Source organism: Oryctolagus cuniculus, chromosome 8 (genome assembly GCF_051225735.1).
Source record: "Oryctolagus cuniculus isolate XC-2025 breed Fujian yellow rabbit chromosome 8, ASM5122573v1, whole genome shotgun sequence".
NCBI lineage: Eukaryota > Metazoa > Chordata > Mammalia > Lagomorpha > Leporidae > Oryctolagus > Oryctolagus cuniculus.
The window spans coordinates 139,172,984-139,190,880 of NC_142874.1; positions in this window are offsets into that span (position 1 = coordinate 139,172,984).

A 17,897-nucleotide genomic window follows, 5' to 3' on the forward strand; every position below is an offset into this window, starting at 1 on the left:
GCTGTCAGTAAAGCTGTCGGCTCTCACCAGGAGAAAAGGAGAACAGGACTCCTTGTAATTGGGAAGTTTCTGTGTTCTAGAGAGTTGTTTGCTAAGCCGGTGATTCCTGTGCTTACATGACAGTGCAGGTTCACGCTCCGCAGCGAGACCAGACCGGAGGAGGCCGGGGTTCCTCGCATGGCCTAGAGGGGGAGCTCTGGAGCACCGAACCAGGGCAGAGGTAGGAGGCCCAGGAGAGGTGGGAAAGCAGTGGTGTGCAGGGCCGGACAGCGTCCCTGCTCCTGGCTTGGGTGCTCAGAATGGCGGAAGCACTCATGCAGACAGAAACTGGAGGAAGTCGCGTCTTAGGGGAGATTTTTTTTTTTTTGACAGGCAGAGTGGACAGTGAGAGAGAGAGACAGAGAGAAAGGTCTTCCTTTGCCGTTAGTTCACCCTCCAATGGCCGCCATGGCTGGCACGCTGCGGCCGGCACACTGCGCTGATCCGAAGGCAGGAGCCAGGTACTTCTCCTGGTCTCCCATGGGGTGCAGGGCCCAAGGACTTGGGCCATCCTCCACTGCACTCCCTGGCCACAGCAGAGAGCTGGCCTGGAAGAGGGGCAACCGGGACAGAATCTGGTGCCCCGACCGGGACTAGAACCCAGTGTGCCGGCGCTGCTAGGTGGAGGATTAGCCTATTGAGCCACGGCGCCGGCCCTTAGGGGAGATTTTAAAACAAGCTCCTGGAGGTATCTGTGCCAAGTCTAATGAACTATTAGACGCACGAGTCAGACTGGGCTCAGGTCCTGGAAGGTCACAGGAGGTGGTTACAATGCTGGACGCGAGCGAGGTCACTGGCGGGGGGTAGGCAGAGCGGGGGTAGCCTGAGACAGCCGGGACAGCTCTCCCAAACCGAAATGCCTCCGAAAACACTGCAGACAAGGCGCGTGCCAAAGACAGGAGAGGGGTCAGAAATAGAGGTCAGAGGCCGTAGGGTCAAGTCCCCTTTGACTCAGAGGGTTGGTGTAAGTGAAGTGGAAGAGTGCCGTGTCAGGTATAAGCGTGCAGGATGCAGGATGATGTCACGGGCTCGTACTTTGCTCGCACACAGAACTTTCTACATCACGAATGCCTATCACTAGACAAGGATGCAGGTGCGTCAAAAAGGCTGCGTAGACGGAGCTAAAGGACACTGGGGACTGCGGGTTTGGTGCCAGGGTTGAGATGCTGCAGGGACACCAGCATCTCAGATCTGAGTTCCTGGGTTCGAATCCCAGTGCCTGCTGATGCACACCCTGGGAGACAGCAGGCTGTAGCTCAAGTCCTTGGGAACCTGCCAACCACGTGGGAGGCCTGGGTGGAGGTCTGGCTCCTGGCTGCAGCTTGCCATAGGCCTGGCTGTTGCAGGCATTTGGGAAAGCGAACCGGCGGATGGAAGAGCTCAGTCTGTCTGGCTCGCTCACTGGCTCTCTCTGCCTTTTAAACAAATGACCTCCTTTAAAGAGATATGTTAGGTGCAGACCTTGTGAGAGTCATGCATGATTTTGCAGACCATGAAATCTCCACGTGCTTTTTGGAGGCCCTCCCCCCTCACAGGCAGGGAATTCAAAAAGTTGACACTGAGAAAAGTGTTGTAACTTTTAGCTCCATTTTCCATGAACCTTTGAAGTACACAATGTAACAATCTGAAATCTCTGGCGAGCTGAGGGTGGTTAAGAAGCTGCTCCGGACCCCTGCAGTCCGTTCAGAGTGCCCGGGTTCAAGTCCCCGCTCCACTCCTGGTTCCACTCCCTGCTAATGCACAGCCTGGGAGGAAGTGACTCAAGTACATGGGTGCTGCTGTCCGTGTGAGAGACCCGGATGGAGCCTGGGGTTCCTGGTTTCAGCCTGGGGCAGCCCTGGCTGTTGCAGGCATTTGGAGATTAAGCAGTGGATAAACTCCCTGCCTCGCTCTGTCTCTATTTCTGTCTCTGTGTCTCTGACTTTCGCATATGAAGCTAAATAATGAGGGAGCTGCTTTTAAATGGACAACATTTAGAGGGGACTCATTCAATCTCCAAAAGAAGAGAGACAATCGCAACAAGTGGCATCCGCGTTTATTTGACTGTTTCCCCGCGAGACTGCGGCGTTCTATGGAGTGTGGGGTGGCTGGAATTCACACTAAGAGGCCATCGGGAATGCATTGTGGGGCTGCGCGAGGGCTCCCCCTCCCTCCCTCGCTCCCTCCCTCCCTCCCTCCCTCTCTCCCTCCCTCCCTTCCTCCTCTCTCCCTCCCTCCTCCTCCTCCTCCTTCTAACCCTTCTCTTTTGGAATAATAACTAGTACAACACAGGAAGCTGCCAGGACTGGCCCGTGGTCCTGGTCACTTAGTTTCTCCCAGGGCTGTCACGTGGTGTAGCACACTCTCAAAGTCAGGATGTTGACATTAGTACAAGCTGTGCCACTTTGTCACCTTGGGAGAGGGGGCACTCGCGTCACAGAGCTGTTCCCTCGCCATAGAGGTCCCTCCCGCTGCCCCTCGGTCATGTCCGCCTGCCCCAAGCATCTCTGACTCCCGGAGGAGGCTGGCATGTCCTCAGTGTCTCTGGTTTTGTCACTCGATGGTGCCACGCATGCATAATCTGACGGGGCGTGACCTTCTGAGACCGATTTTCCTCCCTTCACAGAAAGATTGTTTAAAAGACTTATTCATGGGGCCGGCATGGTGGCGCACTAGGTTAATCCTCCGCCTGCGGCGCCGGCATCCCATATGGGCGCCGGGTTCTAGTCCCGGCTGCTCCTCTTCCAGTCCAGCTCTCTGCTGTGACCTGGGGAGGCAGTGGAGGATGGCCCAAGTGCTTGGGCCCTGCACCCATGGGAGAGACCAGGAGGAAGCACCTGGCTCCTGGCTTCAGATTGGCGCAGCTCCAGTCATAGCGGCCATTTGGGGAGTGAACCAACGGAAGGAAGACCTTTCTCTCTGTATCTCTCTCACTGTCTATAACTCTACCTGTCAAATAAATAAAAATCTTTTTTTTTTTGAAAAAGATTTATTCATTTATTTGAGAGGCAGAGCTACAGAGAGAGAGAGAGAGAGAGAGATGCACTGATCCGCAGCCAGGAGCCAGGAGCTTCTTCTGGGTCTCCCACGTGGGTGCAGGGGCCCAAGGACTTGAGCCATCTTCTACTGCTTTTCCAGGCCACAGCAGAGAGCTGGATCGGAAGTGGAACAGCCGGGACACGAACTGGTGCCCATATGGGATGCCGGCACTGCAGGCGGTGGCTTAGCCCACTACGCCACAGCGCCAGCCCCAGGAAGCTCTCGGGACCCAGCCACACTGCTGCGTGTGCCACTAGTTCCTCCTGTCGCTGTGCAGGAGCCCACGGCAGGGACCTGTGCACTCTGCTTAGTCACCCACCTGATGGAGATCCTGGTGGTTTCCAGTTTGGGGTTATTCCAAATCAAACTTGTGTGGTCATTTGTGTACAGGTTTTTGTGTCCACATGTGTTTTAATTGCCCTGGAATCAATGCCTAGGATTGTAACTGCTGGGTATGGCTCTCCTTTTAAAACGCCATAAAGTCTATGACTTACAGTAAAATCCGTATCTCTGGACATGGTAAAATGTTGACAACTGAGGGAAAAGCCGAAGACGACTCATAAAACTTCAAACCAAGCCTTTCCATGTTCATGAAGAGTGAGCAGCAGCAATTTCCTGCCAGAAAGAAGAATTCCCTCCTTCTTGGGAACGCAGGAGGAACAAGGTAGCCACCTGGACCCTTTCTGACAGGTGCACACTGTGTCCCCAAATGGCACAATGCAGGCTGTTTTCCAGGGCACGTGAAATGCTCACGGAAATGGACCATACCCAGGACCGCACAACGCTACCTGGACTTCAAACGACTGAAACTTCACATAGCCTGTTTTCTCACTGCAAGAGAATTGACTTGGAGCGCAATGACGGTAAAATAGCTAGAAGAGAAAGAGGCCAAAATATTCGGAAATTTAGCAACACACCTTGACCTATGTGTCAAAGAGTAAGCAGCAAATGAAGTTCTAAGCGGCTCTGAGCTAGCTGCCAGAACCCGTGAGGTGTGCTTAAAGCTTCCGGAGAGAACTGGTAAAAACCTTAAATAAACCAAGAGATAGAGCACCTTCATGAATTGGAAGCCTCAACATCGGTACAATTCCAGCTCTTCCCACACTGGCCCGTAGACTCAGCACGCTCTCTCGCAATATCTCCATGGCCACTTTACCAAATTGATAAGTGAATAATGAAATATTTAAATCCAAAGGATATAGAAGATCAGACTAACCTTGGTGGGGAGAAAGGAACAAAGGGGCTCAGGCAACCCGATCTCCAGAGTCGCTCTGAAACTACAGTGCCCTAGAAATGGGTTTTTCCTCATAGAAACAGACAAGTAGATGTCGGATCGAACACACCAGCTAGAATTAGCTGCACAGGTATGTGGCCAGCCGACTTGCACCAAGGGCCCCAGGGCAGTTCAGAAAGGGAAGGGTAATACTTTCAACAGGTGGCATGGGCACGTCTGATTAAATGCAGGCTGAACTCCACCAGAAGCTCAAGTTCACCCTGCTGGGCTGCTCAGCTCCTCCCGTCTAGGACCAGCACCCAGCCCCTCTCACACCACCACGCAAGCAGGTGGCATTCTGCAACCTCCACGTACAAGAAATCCTGGGTCAGCGTACAAAGTCCACAACCCCGGGGCCCCTGCGCGTCTTCTTGGTTCAATCAGCGATGGCTACAATCGGGGCAGGTGAATGAGGAAGCTGGGAGAAGAGAAAGGGGAGTCATTGGCTGAAATGGAAGAAGAAAGCAGCTGGAGTCGTTACCTTCAAGGTAATTGTGTGGGTCACATAACGCAGTAGTTACGGCACGGGCTGCCCCGTATCCGGTTCCACCCACCCTGCTTTGCACTTGCAGGGACTCTGGGCAAGGCTGTCACACTCCCCGAGCTTTCTCTGCTAGGTCAGGGTCTGGAAAGCAGGCATGCTAACCTGAGTGCTGACCTCCAGGGTGGAAAGAGAATTAAATGAGGGGCCGGTGCTGTGGCATAACAGGCAAAGCCGCCGCCTGAAGCGCCGGCAACCCTTATGGGTGCCGATTGGAGTCTCGGCTGCTCCACTTCAGATCCAGCTCCCTGCTAATGCACCTGGGAAAGCAGTAGAAGATGGCCCAAGTGCCTGGGCACCCACGTGGGAGACCCAGAAGAAGCTCCTGGCTCCTGGCTTTGGCCTGGCCCAGCCCAGACCATTACAGCCATTTGGGGAGTGAACCAGCAGATGGAAGACCTCCCTCCCACCTATAACTCTGTCTCTCAAATGAATACATAAATCTTTTTTTTTTTAAGAGAGAATTAAATAAAATAGCAGTGCATCAGAGGAAAGTCACCGGGCTCAGGTGAGTGAACTTCTTCATGGCTGTGAGGTGTACACCCATCTGGGATACTGGTGGTACTTTCGAATTATCGTCAGGGACCGGGCTCCGGTTTAAGGCATCCACAAGTCTGCTCCGCTAAGATTTGCTCTAGGAGAACTTTTGCGATGCGGCTTGTGCCAGCAGAGCCTGTCGGAGGGGACAGCAGATGACTGGACGCACAGAGAAAAGCCACGTCTTCTGTATCAGTCAGGACCTGGCCGCTGTGCCTTGCTAATCACCCCCAAATCCCAGTGGCTCCCGGGGCACAGGTGCATTCTGGCGCACACCACACGGCCCTCGTGAGTCAGCCAGGAACTTTTCTCCATGGAAACTCTCAGGGATTCCAGGTTCAGGGATGCCTCCCTTGTGTGCCTGCCCCATGCAAAGATTCAGACCACTCCTGGTTACCACCACACAGAAGTGAAAGCCCGGGGAACCCCGTGTGGGGCTCTCGCCAACTCCATCCAGAAAGGCCTGACGTTGCTTCTGCTGGCACTGTTGTGCCCAGAACTGATCAAATAGTCCCGCTCGGCTACAGAGGGGTGGAGAAATACAGCCTTCCAAGCCTCCAGAAAGAGAGACCTGGAGAGGGTGGCCCCCAGCAGCGTCCGCCACACCTGCTCTCAACTTCCTGCCTTCTGCCCAATGTGGACCAATTATCTGAAGATCAAGACGCACAGAGGCACACGCAAGCACGCGACAGCACAGCCGCACGGCGACCCGGGTCCTTGGTGGCGTTCTCCAGAGGGGAACTTGGACTCAATGCCTTTGCAAGATCCCCCAACTTCCCCAATTGTCCCCTTCTTGACGTCACCAGGCACAGCCAGCAGCGCGAGGCTGGTAGCCCCCAGACCCCGGGGAAACCGCGTGCACAGGCCGCTGCGGCTCAGGTTGCAGGCGGCTCCGACACCGCCGCTCACCCTAGATCCAACGCTGCTTGCTCATCTTCCGCTTCCTGTCGCTTCCATAGCCTTCCCCTGTGTGCCGAGGGGGTGGTGTGGCCTGTGTCACATCTTCCTTCCTGTCGGGGCTGCTGCTCCCGGGACTCAAGCCTCTGGGAGCAAAGGGGACCATAGAGATTCAAAGACAGTGCAAAGGGGCTGGTGCTGTGCTGTAGCAGGTAAAGCCGTAGCCTGCAGTGCCAGCATCCCATATGGGCGCTGGTTCAAGTCCCGGCTGCTCCACTTCCAATCCAGCTCTCTGCTATGGCCTGGGAAAGCAGTGGAAGATGGCCCAAGTCCTTGGGCCCCTGCACCTGCATGGGAGACCTGGAAGAAGCTCCTGGCTCCTGGCTTTGGATCAGCGCAGCTCCGGCTGTTGAGGCCATTTGGGGAGTGAACAAGCAGATGAAAGACTCTCTCTCTCTCTCTCTCCCTCTCTGGTTCTACCTCTCTCTGTAACTTTGTCTTTCAAATAAACAAAATAAATCTTATAAAAAAAACATAGTACAAATCTGCAGCCTTAGACATGGCCATCTAGTTACCCATAAATGGCAAAACCCCCATTAAGAGGCATCTGTCTGGGGCCAGCGCCATGGCTCACTTGGCTAATCCTCTGCCTGTGGCGCTGGCATCCCATATGGGCGCCGGGTTCTAGTCCCGGTTGCCCCTCTTCCAGTCCAGCTCTCTGCTGTGGCCGGGGAAGGCAGTGGAGGATGGGCCAAGTGCTTGGGCTCCTGCACCTGCATGGGAGACCAGGAAGAGGCACCTGGCTCCAGGCTTCGGATCGGCACAGCACCAGCCATTGTGGCCAACTGGGGAGTGAACCAATGGAAGGAAGACCTTTCTCTCTGTCTCTCTGTCTCTGTCTATAACTCTATCAAATAAAAAAATGAAAGAGAGGCATCTGTCTGGTCCCATGTGTTGCCAAACACTCTGTTTGTTTGTTCCCCAAGAAGCTTCTGGAAGAGGTGGCCTCTGCACTTTACCTCGCTTGTTGGAGACTGACGACGTAGGTTAGACTGTTCTGGAAAGCTCCAGAAAGGACTGGAACATTCCTTAACTCACTGATTTTGAGAACACACTTAACCGGAGACCTCTGACAGCACAAAACCTATCAGCGTTCTGGGGAAATCCGGCTCTGGCGAGCACCTGGGGAAAGGCCGGCGTAGGCAATGTCACTGACAGCCCAGTCTCAGCCGACGCCTCCGCTGCAGGGGCTGGGTGGAAGGGCGCGTGTGTGAAACTCGGGAGAAATCACGGACGCTCGGGGTCCGCTGGGGCGATCCGGGCGGGACCGGGAATCGAGTAGGATCCCAAACAGGGGCCGCCGTGACCCACTGCCGGCTTGTTTTCCGTGGGTTTCATTGCTTGAGTCTCTGTATTTGTTTGAATTGTTTCCTTAAAACTCTCTGTCAAAAACAGAACCAGATGTCCATCGGCTTACGAATAACGGAACTAGTAAGAGTGAACTGATCATGTTCCCAGTACGGTCTAAGCACCTCAGATGTGTTCTGTCACGTCATCATCCTAGCATTGGAGTGAGGAAGGCGCTGTCACCATGCCCATCCCATAAATCACAGACACAAAGGCCCAGGAACGTGAAGACCAGGGCTGCAGGTCACACGGGCGGTAAGATGGCAGGTGCCGGGTGGGCGAGAGGCCTGGGCTGGAAACAAGGGGGTAGTGTACCAGCCTCCAGAGAGACCAGGCCTGCCGCTCTCTGCCCTAAAGGGATGCTGTCTGGGTGCTGGCCGGGCGTCAGCTAAGCCAAAGACCAGAACTGGAGGGGACCTTAGCAGCTATACAGGTGCAGCTACCCCACGCCTCCCCTAGCCCTTCTACATCCTGCACACAGGGGTCCCCCCTCCTTTGTTCACCAGAATAAGCGCCAATGTAGGACCGCAGTACTGCTCCAGATATGCTAAGTTGTTTAAAAAGTGTTTGATCCAGGATTGAGGCTGTGGCACAGCGGGTTAAGCCACTGCTCTGTGACGCCGGCATCCAATGGAAACCCTGGTTCGAATCCCGGCTGCTCCACTGCTGATCCAACTCCCTGCTAGCGCGCCTGGGAAAGCAGTAGAAGTTGGTCCAAGTGCTGGGGCCCCTGCACCCGTGTGGGAGACCTGGATGGAGTTCCAGGCTCCTGGCTTCAGCTGACTCAGCCCTGGCTGTTGTGGCTATTTGGAGAATTAACCAACGGATGCAAAATTCTCTCTCTCTCTCAACTCTGCCTTTCAAGTAAATAAATCTTAAAAGAAAAGGTTTGATCCTGTTTTCCAGAAGGGTTAACTTAGCGCTTGCTTAGGCAGCATGAAAGCTCCTCCATGCAGGAATTTCTAAGTTAATTGCATGACTTGGAGCAGAGCTCTGCTCCAAACAAAAGAAGTCTAGTTTGCTCGCCGCCCAAAAAGGCAAAAGTAGCCATGCCCGGCCACTTGAACCTGCGGCCACTTTGCTGATTCCTGCTTAATTTCTGCGGCATTTTCCCAAGGGGTTATTCATCTCATTATGTTCAGTACAAATAAAAGCAGTGGCTGTGCGTGGAGTATGGAAAACAAGGCACTGGGAAAAATGGATTTTGAAATCGGAAGTGAGGATAAAGCGACAAACGCTGTTCGGACTGAGTTGTGGTGGAGCTATTAATCAATGTCACCAACAGCGAGCCTTTGTGAGTCACACACACACACACACATTCGTAGTGTGTGTGCAAGTTTTGTTCAGCCCACTCAGAGGTGTTTAGATGGGAAGGGAAGGAGGGCTCACTCTTGTATTGAAATGGTCATATCACTGCTGTCATTTAAATCTTTGTGCCATCCCCGGGGCGGGGGGGGGCTCCACCTGAGCCCCATTTTCCACGTGTGCACAACAAGCGCACCCAGCGAGTTTCTGGAAACGAGGAACTCTGTTTACGCATGTCCATTTTCAACTGCAATTTAGTGAACGAAAGAGAGAGCTAATTACTGTATCTGCTGAATTTTTTATTGTTCGAGGGCCCACAAAGCTGCAATCAAAGAGAAACAAGAATCTCCAAATGTCAACAACACGGTTGTCATCCTGCAGCCAACCACTCTGCTGAAGATTCTAGAAGCCCGTGCTTGCCAGGGGGCGGGGCAGGGGTCAAGTGCACCTAGCCCACGCAGATGAAGCCGAAGTGCCCTGAGCGAGCGGGCGGCGGCTCTCTCTACATACAGGAAGGGTGCGAACAGACAAGCCACGCGTCTACCTGGGGTCCAAGCCCAGCGAGAACAGACCGTCCAGGCAGGGTATGGTGGGCGCTCCTCCAGAGGTGCAGACAGAACCCAGAAATGAAAGCTGCCGACGCCCGGGTTCCCACCGCCGCTCTGATGGGACAGATTCTTAATCCCAAGTGGCTGTCCTTGGTCTAAAGCGTTTGGGGAAGTGTTTTGAGGACAGTAGGCGCAGGAGAGAGAAAATGAGAGCTGAGGGGCGGGGAGCCAGGCCGGCGCTTCTGGTGGGGGGGGGTGCAGAGCGAGCGCCACCCCCTCAGCTGGGCTCCGGGCAACTCTGCCATGACCGCTTTGTCCACCTCCAAGAGGCACTGCCAGCCCTGGGCAGCAAGAGGCCTGTTTGCCACAAGGCAAAGAAAACCCCAGGTAAGCAGTGGGAACGCGAAGAAGGTTAGGCACACGGGCCGGCAGCCCTTTCAAGTTTGAGACTAAGCTGGAGTTGTTTCTTTCCCAAATCGACTCCCAGATCCTAAGATCTCTTAAAAAAATCCCAGCCCCCCCCCCCCCCAAGCACAGCCCGGCATTCCTGACAATGCCGCTTGCAGCCTCAGCCAGACTCATGGTAATCCTTTCCCAGGCTTCTGCACTTGACCTCGGCTCCTCCTTTCCCTGGGGAAGAATCCGAGATTCCTGTAGACTCGTCGTGAGTCTCGCGCGCTGCCTCTCAGCCAGCACACGGCTCTTCGCCTTTCCTAAGGGGCTGCGCTGCTCAGAGCGCTGCCTCTGGGGAGCTCCTCGCCAGCAGGCCTTGGGGAATTGCCCGCGGGCTGTGCGTGTGCGCATGCGCGTGTGCATGTGTGTGTGTGCATGTGTGTGCATGTCCATGCGCATACGTGTGTGCATGTATGTGCATGTGTATGTGCATGTGTGCGTGTGTGTGCGCATGTGTGTGCATGTGTCTGAGTGCATGTGCATGTGTGTGCGTGTGTGCATGTGTGTATGTGTGCATGTGCGTGCATGTGCATATGTGTGTGTGCATGTGTGTGCATGTGTGTATATGTGCGTGCATGTGCGTGCATGTGCATGTGTGCGCTTGTATGTGCATGTGTGTGCATGTGTGCGTGTGTGTGCATGCATGTGCATGTGCGTGTGTGCATGTGTGTGCATTTGTGTGTGCGTGTACACGCGTGTGCATGTGTGTGCATGTGCACGTATGTGCACGTGCGTGTGCATGTGTGTGCTTGTGCGTGTGCATGTGTGTGTGTGCATGTGCATGTGTCTGCGTGCGTGTGCACGTGCGTGTGCTCTCTCACACATTCTTGTAAGGAAGACTGCACGAATGAAGAAGAAAGAAGCTCCGTCCCTCTGGCCCAGCTAAAGCATCCTCCTTACCCGGAGCTCTGACTCTGCGAGCCCGCATGGCGCGCCTCCATCCTCGCCTGGTGCCAAGGTCGTGGCTGACCGCACAAGCCACGTGCTTGGAAATTCAGGTCGCAGCCTGACACCCCGACCGCGGCAAACGACACATTCAGGAGGGTCTGAATAAAACGCTGCCGCCAGTGCAATGGTATCTGCCGGGTTCCAGCTCCTGCTTTTTGGAGATTGCATTATGTGCAGATATCATTCCCTCCTGCTGTTATCCACGTCGTTCCTGGCGCTTTGTCTGACCCTCGGTTTCCTAGGACCCCATTCAGAGAGCGACAGGGTAGGCTTTGCTGTGGGGAGGGCTTCCCGCGCTAGTCTAAAGGGTAAAGGCTGCTCCTAATTAGACCTGACAGTTATTAACGGGTGCCGGTGCGTCGGCTTTTATTGGGAAGAAGAACTAGAGGGCCACGAGAGATGGGGAGAGACTCCGGGACCTGTGGTTGGTCGCAGCTCGGCTTTACAAAGATTGCGATGAGAACTCGGAATCCCAGAGAAAGGGCGGTTCTGCTGCCCACGTTCCCGGTTGCTGGCAGGTAAGATGAGCCTGTCATCCGCCCGCCCGCGGACAATGTTCCAGCGGAGGAGTTTCTTTGTCTTCAGGAAAAGGAAAAACACAAACAGAAAGCCGGCATCCCCTGCTTAGCCCACGTCTGCGCTGTCCTGCCCCTGCCCCACTCCCCCAGCCTCGCCTCACACTGCTCTCACCTCCCTCCCGTTCCCTCCTGCCTGTCAAAGCCCCAGAATCCCCTTCGCTCCCCCAGCTCTGGCATTCAGGTGAGCGGAGAAGCTTCCCCGGGTACCCGAACAGGTCGGGATGCCCCGTCACCCGTGAACGGGTCCAGTCCGCTTTAACGTCTGCGTAGGAAGTGGAGACAGGCTCCCTTCGCTAATCGGGAAAATCCCATTTCAACTTCGAAGCACAGCTCTGAAGACAAGAGGGTCCTTCCTAGTCTGGGCGCTCTCTGTGGCCCACGACGGACTTTCTTCTCTCTTCTAGGGCAGTTACAAGGGTGTTTGGCCAGGTGACTGCTCGCGGTCCCGTCCGTCCCCTGCAGGTTGGGCTCCTGAATGGGCGAGGACTTTGTCCTCCCTGTCTTTGTGTCCACGGCCCCTGTATACTTATTAAATGTGCACTGGATGAATGAGCGAGCGGTGAATAAGGATAAAGAGGGAAAGTGGAGGAAGAAACAGTGAGAGACGGAACTTTATGTACACGCAGGGGAGGTCATGCCTGAATCGTTTCTATTTTGTAGAAACAAGACACTCTGGACTACAGCTCCAGGGACACCAGTCATAAGGGGTTTTGTGCTCTTAAGCACAATCATTTGTGCCACCACAATGCCCCACCCCCAACGCTCCCAATCGTATCTTGGATGGCAAACCCTTGGCCGCCCTCTGCCCAGTCAAGGTGATGCCGAGGGGTCCGGTTCATTCAAACTCAGCTAATTTGCTAATTGAAAAAGGGCTTACAGGGGAAGTCCTTTGGGCCTCCAGGCTCCTCCCTCATCTCCCAGGCCATGTTTTTTTTCTTAGTGGCCTCCTAGAAATTCTGGGGTGGCTTGATCCCACAGTGAGTGACACAGTGACTTCACCCGTCTGGAATGCATTCGACAGCCAATAGCCGGGCACCACCCCAAATTCACACAAAGAAGGAAGAGGCCCATGTCTTCTCCTGCATTAAGGAGCCCGGGGCAGGGGGCAGGAAGTCCTGACGTTGTCCCCAACTCGGAGCCCTTCTCCTCCCCTGCTGGCCATCAGCTTCATGATCGCAAGATGGCTGCTGTGCCTCGGGATGCAGCCTGTGTGTCCCAGCCAAGAGGAATGCGGGGGAGGGAGGAGAGCAAGGCAGGGAAAGAACGCGCCATCCCACATCCATCCTGGGCAGAGCTGTTTTCCAGAGGCAAACGCAGTGGCTTCTTCCAGTCCCATTGGCTGTAACGGCATCACATGACCACCCAGAGTTGCAAGGCATGCTGGGAGGTTGAGTATTTTAGGCAGCCATTACCTACCCAGACAGGCTGAGGGTGCTTTTGGTAAGGAAGGAGTATGGAGAGTTACTGGGCTGCCTGTGGGTGCGAGCTCTGGGGCCAAGCCAGCAGGAGCTCACGCCGGGCTTCCTTCTAGATGTTTCCTTTGTGTGTGTGTGTGTGTGTGTGTGTGTGTGTGTGCCTACACCCTGTGCACTCACAGCACCTTCAACTGATTGGATTCCTGGGCCAATCTGCTTCACCCAAAGTCTTCTGGAGGATGGTAACTCTCGACCACACCTACAAATATCTCATAGGAACAGCCAGACTCCTGGCTGATCCAACAGCTGGGTACCACAGCCTCAAGCTGATGCACGCAATTAACCGTCACACCCCTCAAGCTCCTGCCCCAGACCAGAGCCTGGCGGAATCCGAAGTCCTTGCCTCTCCCCCCAGTCTCCCCCCACGGCTACTTGGCGCTTGCATTCTATGCGCAGGTTCAAGTCAGCCCCGGAAGTGCAGCCGGACGCCACACCCCACCGCCAAGCACCGCGGCGTTCAGCGGGTTTGGGTTGTCAAGACTCGACGGAAGATCTGCTGGGCTGGGAGCCAGCCTGCCACCAGCTCCCACCCTCCTCAGCAGCTCTTTCTGAACAAATCCATGTGTTTTCTGCTCAGTTATAAAAAAAAATGAGTTTCGGTCTCCTGGTGTGTAAGCCTTGACAGTTCAGGTGGCTGGGACTCAGCCAGGCCTCAGCAAGGACACAGTTTTCCCAGGCAGGACATTCATTTTCTTCATTAGAATCTGGGCGTGGGGGCCGGCGCTATGCTGTAGCAGGTAAAGCTCCACCCACCTGCGGGGCCCGGTGTCCACTATGGGCGCCGGTTCAAGTCCCGGCTGCTCCACTTCCGATCCAGCTCTCTGCTATGGCCTGGGAAAGCAGTAGAAGATGGCCCAAGTCCTTGGGCCCCTGCACCAGCATGGGAAACATGGGAGACCCAGAGGAAGCTCCTGGCTCCTGGCTTTGGATTGGTCCAGCTGTAGCCATTGTGAACATTTGGAGAGTGAATCAGCAGATGGAAGATCTCTCTCTCCAACTCTCTCTCTCTCTCTCCCTGTCTCTCCCTGTCTCTGTCTATAACTCTGCCTTTCAAAATAAATAAATAAGCAGGAAGATTCCAGGTGCCATTGCTAAAATGGAGTTATTTGTGTTCTCTTGACATGTGGGAGTATAAGATCAATCAAAAATGGCCCCGAGAGAGCCCAGTTTTCCACCTAAAACAGGATGCAAACATACAGGGAGGAGGACCCCAGGAAGGCCTGGCATCCCAGAATAGTCACCTTGCTCCCTCCAGCAAGCCCAGGTGCCCGAGTACAGCGTACGAGTTTCCGTTGCTCCACGGCCATCTGCCTGGGCACAGTAGTGTCTGCCTACGCCGTGTCTCCCCCCTCCCTCGCGGGTCTCACGGGTGAACCCAGCACGCTGACAGGCCCTTATGACTGCTCCGGGAGGATGCCCCCATGGCTCCCCGACGCTGCCCCCTTGTGCCTGCCGCACGGCGCCAAGTTCACAGTCGGCAGACACTGGCCGGGTTGAATTTAATTCAAACGAATTGGCACAAGCTCTAGTTCATCTCTGGAAATGTTCCACCCAAATTCTTTGTAAAGCCAAGGAGAGTGTCACATCTGGACGCTGAATTCAAAACAGGACCACGCTGCAAGGCTTTCAGACATCAGTGTTCCCTTCCAACAGAGAGGGGGCAAAGACCACTCAGAGATTTCATTCTTTGCATTTTCAAATAGTTGAAAGGCAGAGAGAGACAGACGGGCGGACTAACGAGAGTTTTCCATCCACTGAATCGCTCCCCCAATGCCCACAACAGCCAGGACTGGACTGGGTCAGAGCCAGGGGCCTGGAACCCAGTCTGGGTCCCCCACATGACACGCAGGGACCCAAGCACTTGGGCCACTTGGGCCATGGCCTGCAGCCTCCCAGGGTGTGTATTTACAGGGAACTGGCATTGAAAGCAGGGGCGGGACCCAAGCTCGCCCTCTGGTTTGGGCTGTGGGCACCCGGAGTGGCACCCGGAGTCTCGGGAAAAGCTAACATCTCCGGAGGCCACAGCGGGAGAGACGCCGACTTTCACAAAACCAACTTGCGTTCTGTGGATGCAGGCATTGCGGGAGAATGACGGCTCCACACAGGCGTTCGTCTTCCTCATCGGCACACTTCTGCGTCCGATGATTGTCACAACAGAACCCCCAGGGAAGCACAGCCAGGGTCTCTAAAGGTGCCTCGGAGCCCAGTTTCCAAGGTCCCGGGCTTCACGCAGCTCGAGGGAGGGTCGGGGCCTCGGGGGAGACCACACAGACACAGACACACACTTCCTGTCTCCTGCCGAGTGATGCCCGTGCGCCCTGGGCGCTCTGCCACCACCAGAGGTCAACCCAGTAGGCATCACCCAACACCGGACTGCAGATGCATCTCCAGAACCGAGAGCCAGAATAAACCGGAATAAGCCCCTTTTCTTTATAGGGTTACTGCCTTGGGGAATGAAAAGTGGACTAACGCAGTCGGCGCTCCTGGCTGCCTCCCCGTGCCCGGAGCCTCCCTGCTCCCCCCCTTGGCCCTGTGCTGAGCCTGGGAAGAGAACCGAGGCCCAGTCACGTGCCCAAGGCCCCCACGCGAGCTCAGGCTGCCCATGCAAGCTCCGGGGGTCACGGACCACCTGCCCTGAACTTAGCTCAAAGGCACCGGGGAGGCAGAGCAACACAGAGAATCGTCTCCTTGGCCTACGACAGTGTGGTCACTGTGGGGACCCCCGACAGGGCAGAGCTCAGAGTGAGGCTCAGAGCAAAGGACCACACAGCCGGCGCCCCTCGGGGTATGAGAGCACTGCAGCCTCCGCCACTCTTCCCTCCGCCTTCTAGAAGACCCCGCCTTTCCCCCCGCCTTTCCCGGGGTCTTCCCTTAGGAGTGAGGATGAGACGGACTTAAGGGGGCGCTGCGGTCGCCCACGCTGCACCGCCGCCACGAGCCACCCTCAGATAGGAGTGGCTGTTGAAATCTTTACTTAATGTACACTAAACTGATCTTCTGTTAAAAAAAAAAAAAGAAAAGAAACTATCAATTCCCAACTTGACTCTCACTGGGATTAAACATGACAATAGGTCTGATCTGATTTCATCATCATTTAAAAAAAAATCATCTATTATTTTTCACTTTATGTTTCTGTGTGGGAACAAACTGTTGAAATCCTTACTTAAGGTATACTAAGCTGATCTTCTGTATACTAAGATAATCGAAAATGAATCTTGATGTGAATGGAAGGGGAGAGGGAGTGGGAAAGGGGAGGGTGGTGGGTGGGAGGGACGGTATGGGGGGGAAAGCCATTGTAACCCATGAGACGTACTTTGGAAATTTATATTCATTAAATAAAAGATAAAAAAAAAAAAAAGATAGGAGTGGCCAGATCTTTGCTAAGGCGAGGGAGAACCGTGGGTGGGGACAGTGCAGGATCCCGATCTTTGGCTTGCTCCCTCTGGCAGGGTCCTCCGACCGTCTGCAACGCAAGAGTCTACCCCACCCCATGCTGCAGGTGCGGTTCAGAGCGGTCCCTCGCGCCCCTTGGCGGAGCGTCAGGTGCACAGACCCAGCAGGCAGGACTTTGTTTATGCGGAGCCTTAACCGAAGTTTTCCCAGTGCTGCTCAGCCTCCCGCCCCACCTCACCCTCAGTGGGGTGATTCTGGAGGACAAATAGCAGCTTCATAAACAACCCCTCAGATGTTTACCTGTTGCTTTCCTCTGCTCAAAAACCTCTCCAAAAAGGTCTGAGAAAGCCCGGGGGGTGGGGGTGGGGGGACTTTGCAAAGCACCCAAGGCGCTATGCCTGGCAGAACCATCCAAGGAGAGATCCGGGGTACCCACACAGGGATCAGAGTGCTGGGTGCTCAGGCCTCCTGGGAGCCAGCAGCGATGGCTCAGGCAGGACAGTCGCTGCCACCCTGCTGCGAGACCCGGGTTGAGATCCAGGTCCTGGCCCGGCCCAGACCTGGCTGCTGTGGGTATTTGGGGAGAGAGCCAGTGGGACGGGAACTCTCTCGGCCTTTTGAACAAGTTGGAAAAATAATAATTTTAATTAAACATGAAAAACTAAAGGGAATTCTCAAATCAAAATGAAAGTATGCGCCACAGCAGTAGGAAAGCCTGAAATTCTCCTGTAATAGACAAGTATGAGAGTGTCTTCCCAAAGGTCGTGGGAAAATGCGCACTATGCCAAAGCAGCGCCCCAAAGCAGCTCATCGCTTAATCCCGTTCTCCACGCAGTTTTGAAGCGGCCGCGTACAGACCAGCGTGGTAGTGTGATACTGTACTGGGGTGCGTACGTCGCTTCGTTCCATTCTAGTGCCACTCGATCCAGGGTGGCAGGTCTCTGACAGTACCAGGGCCTCCATGTGTCTTCTGGCATCAGCGACACCGGCGGGCCACCAGCACGCCTCACCCCTTCCCCCCAAACCCTGCTCGCAGTGTCCTGAGAAGCTCTGCACTGGCCAAATGAATCCAGCACTCCTTTGAAAATGGATGCATGTGTTTTTAAATATTTATTTATTTATTTGAAAGGCAGAATTACAGAGATGCAGAGGCAGAGAGGGAGAGACAGACAGAGAGATTTTCCATCCACTGGTTCATTCTCCAAATGGCCGCAACAGCCGGAGCTATGCTGGTCCAAAGCCAGGAGCCAGGAGCTTCTTCCAGGTCTCCCTCGTGGGTGCAGGGGCCCAAGGACTTGGGCCATCTTCTACTGCTTTCCCAGGACACAGCAGAGAGCTGGATCAGAAGTGGAGCAGCCGGGACTCGAACCGGCGCCCACATGGGACGCCGGCACTGCAGGCGGCAGCTTTACCCACAACACCAGCACTGGATGTATGTTTTGTTAGGATCAGGATATTGCATGCTCTAAAAATAGCCATTCACCT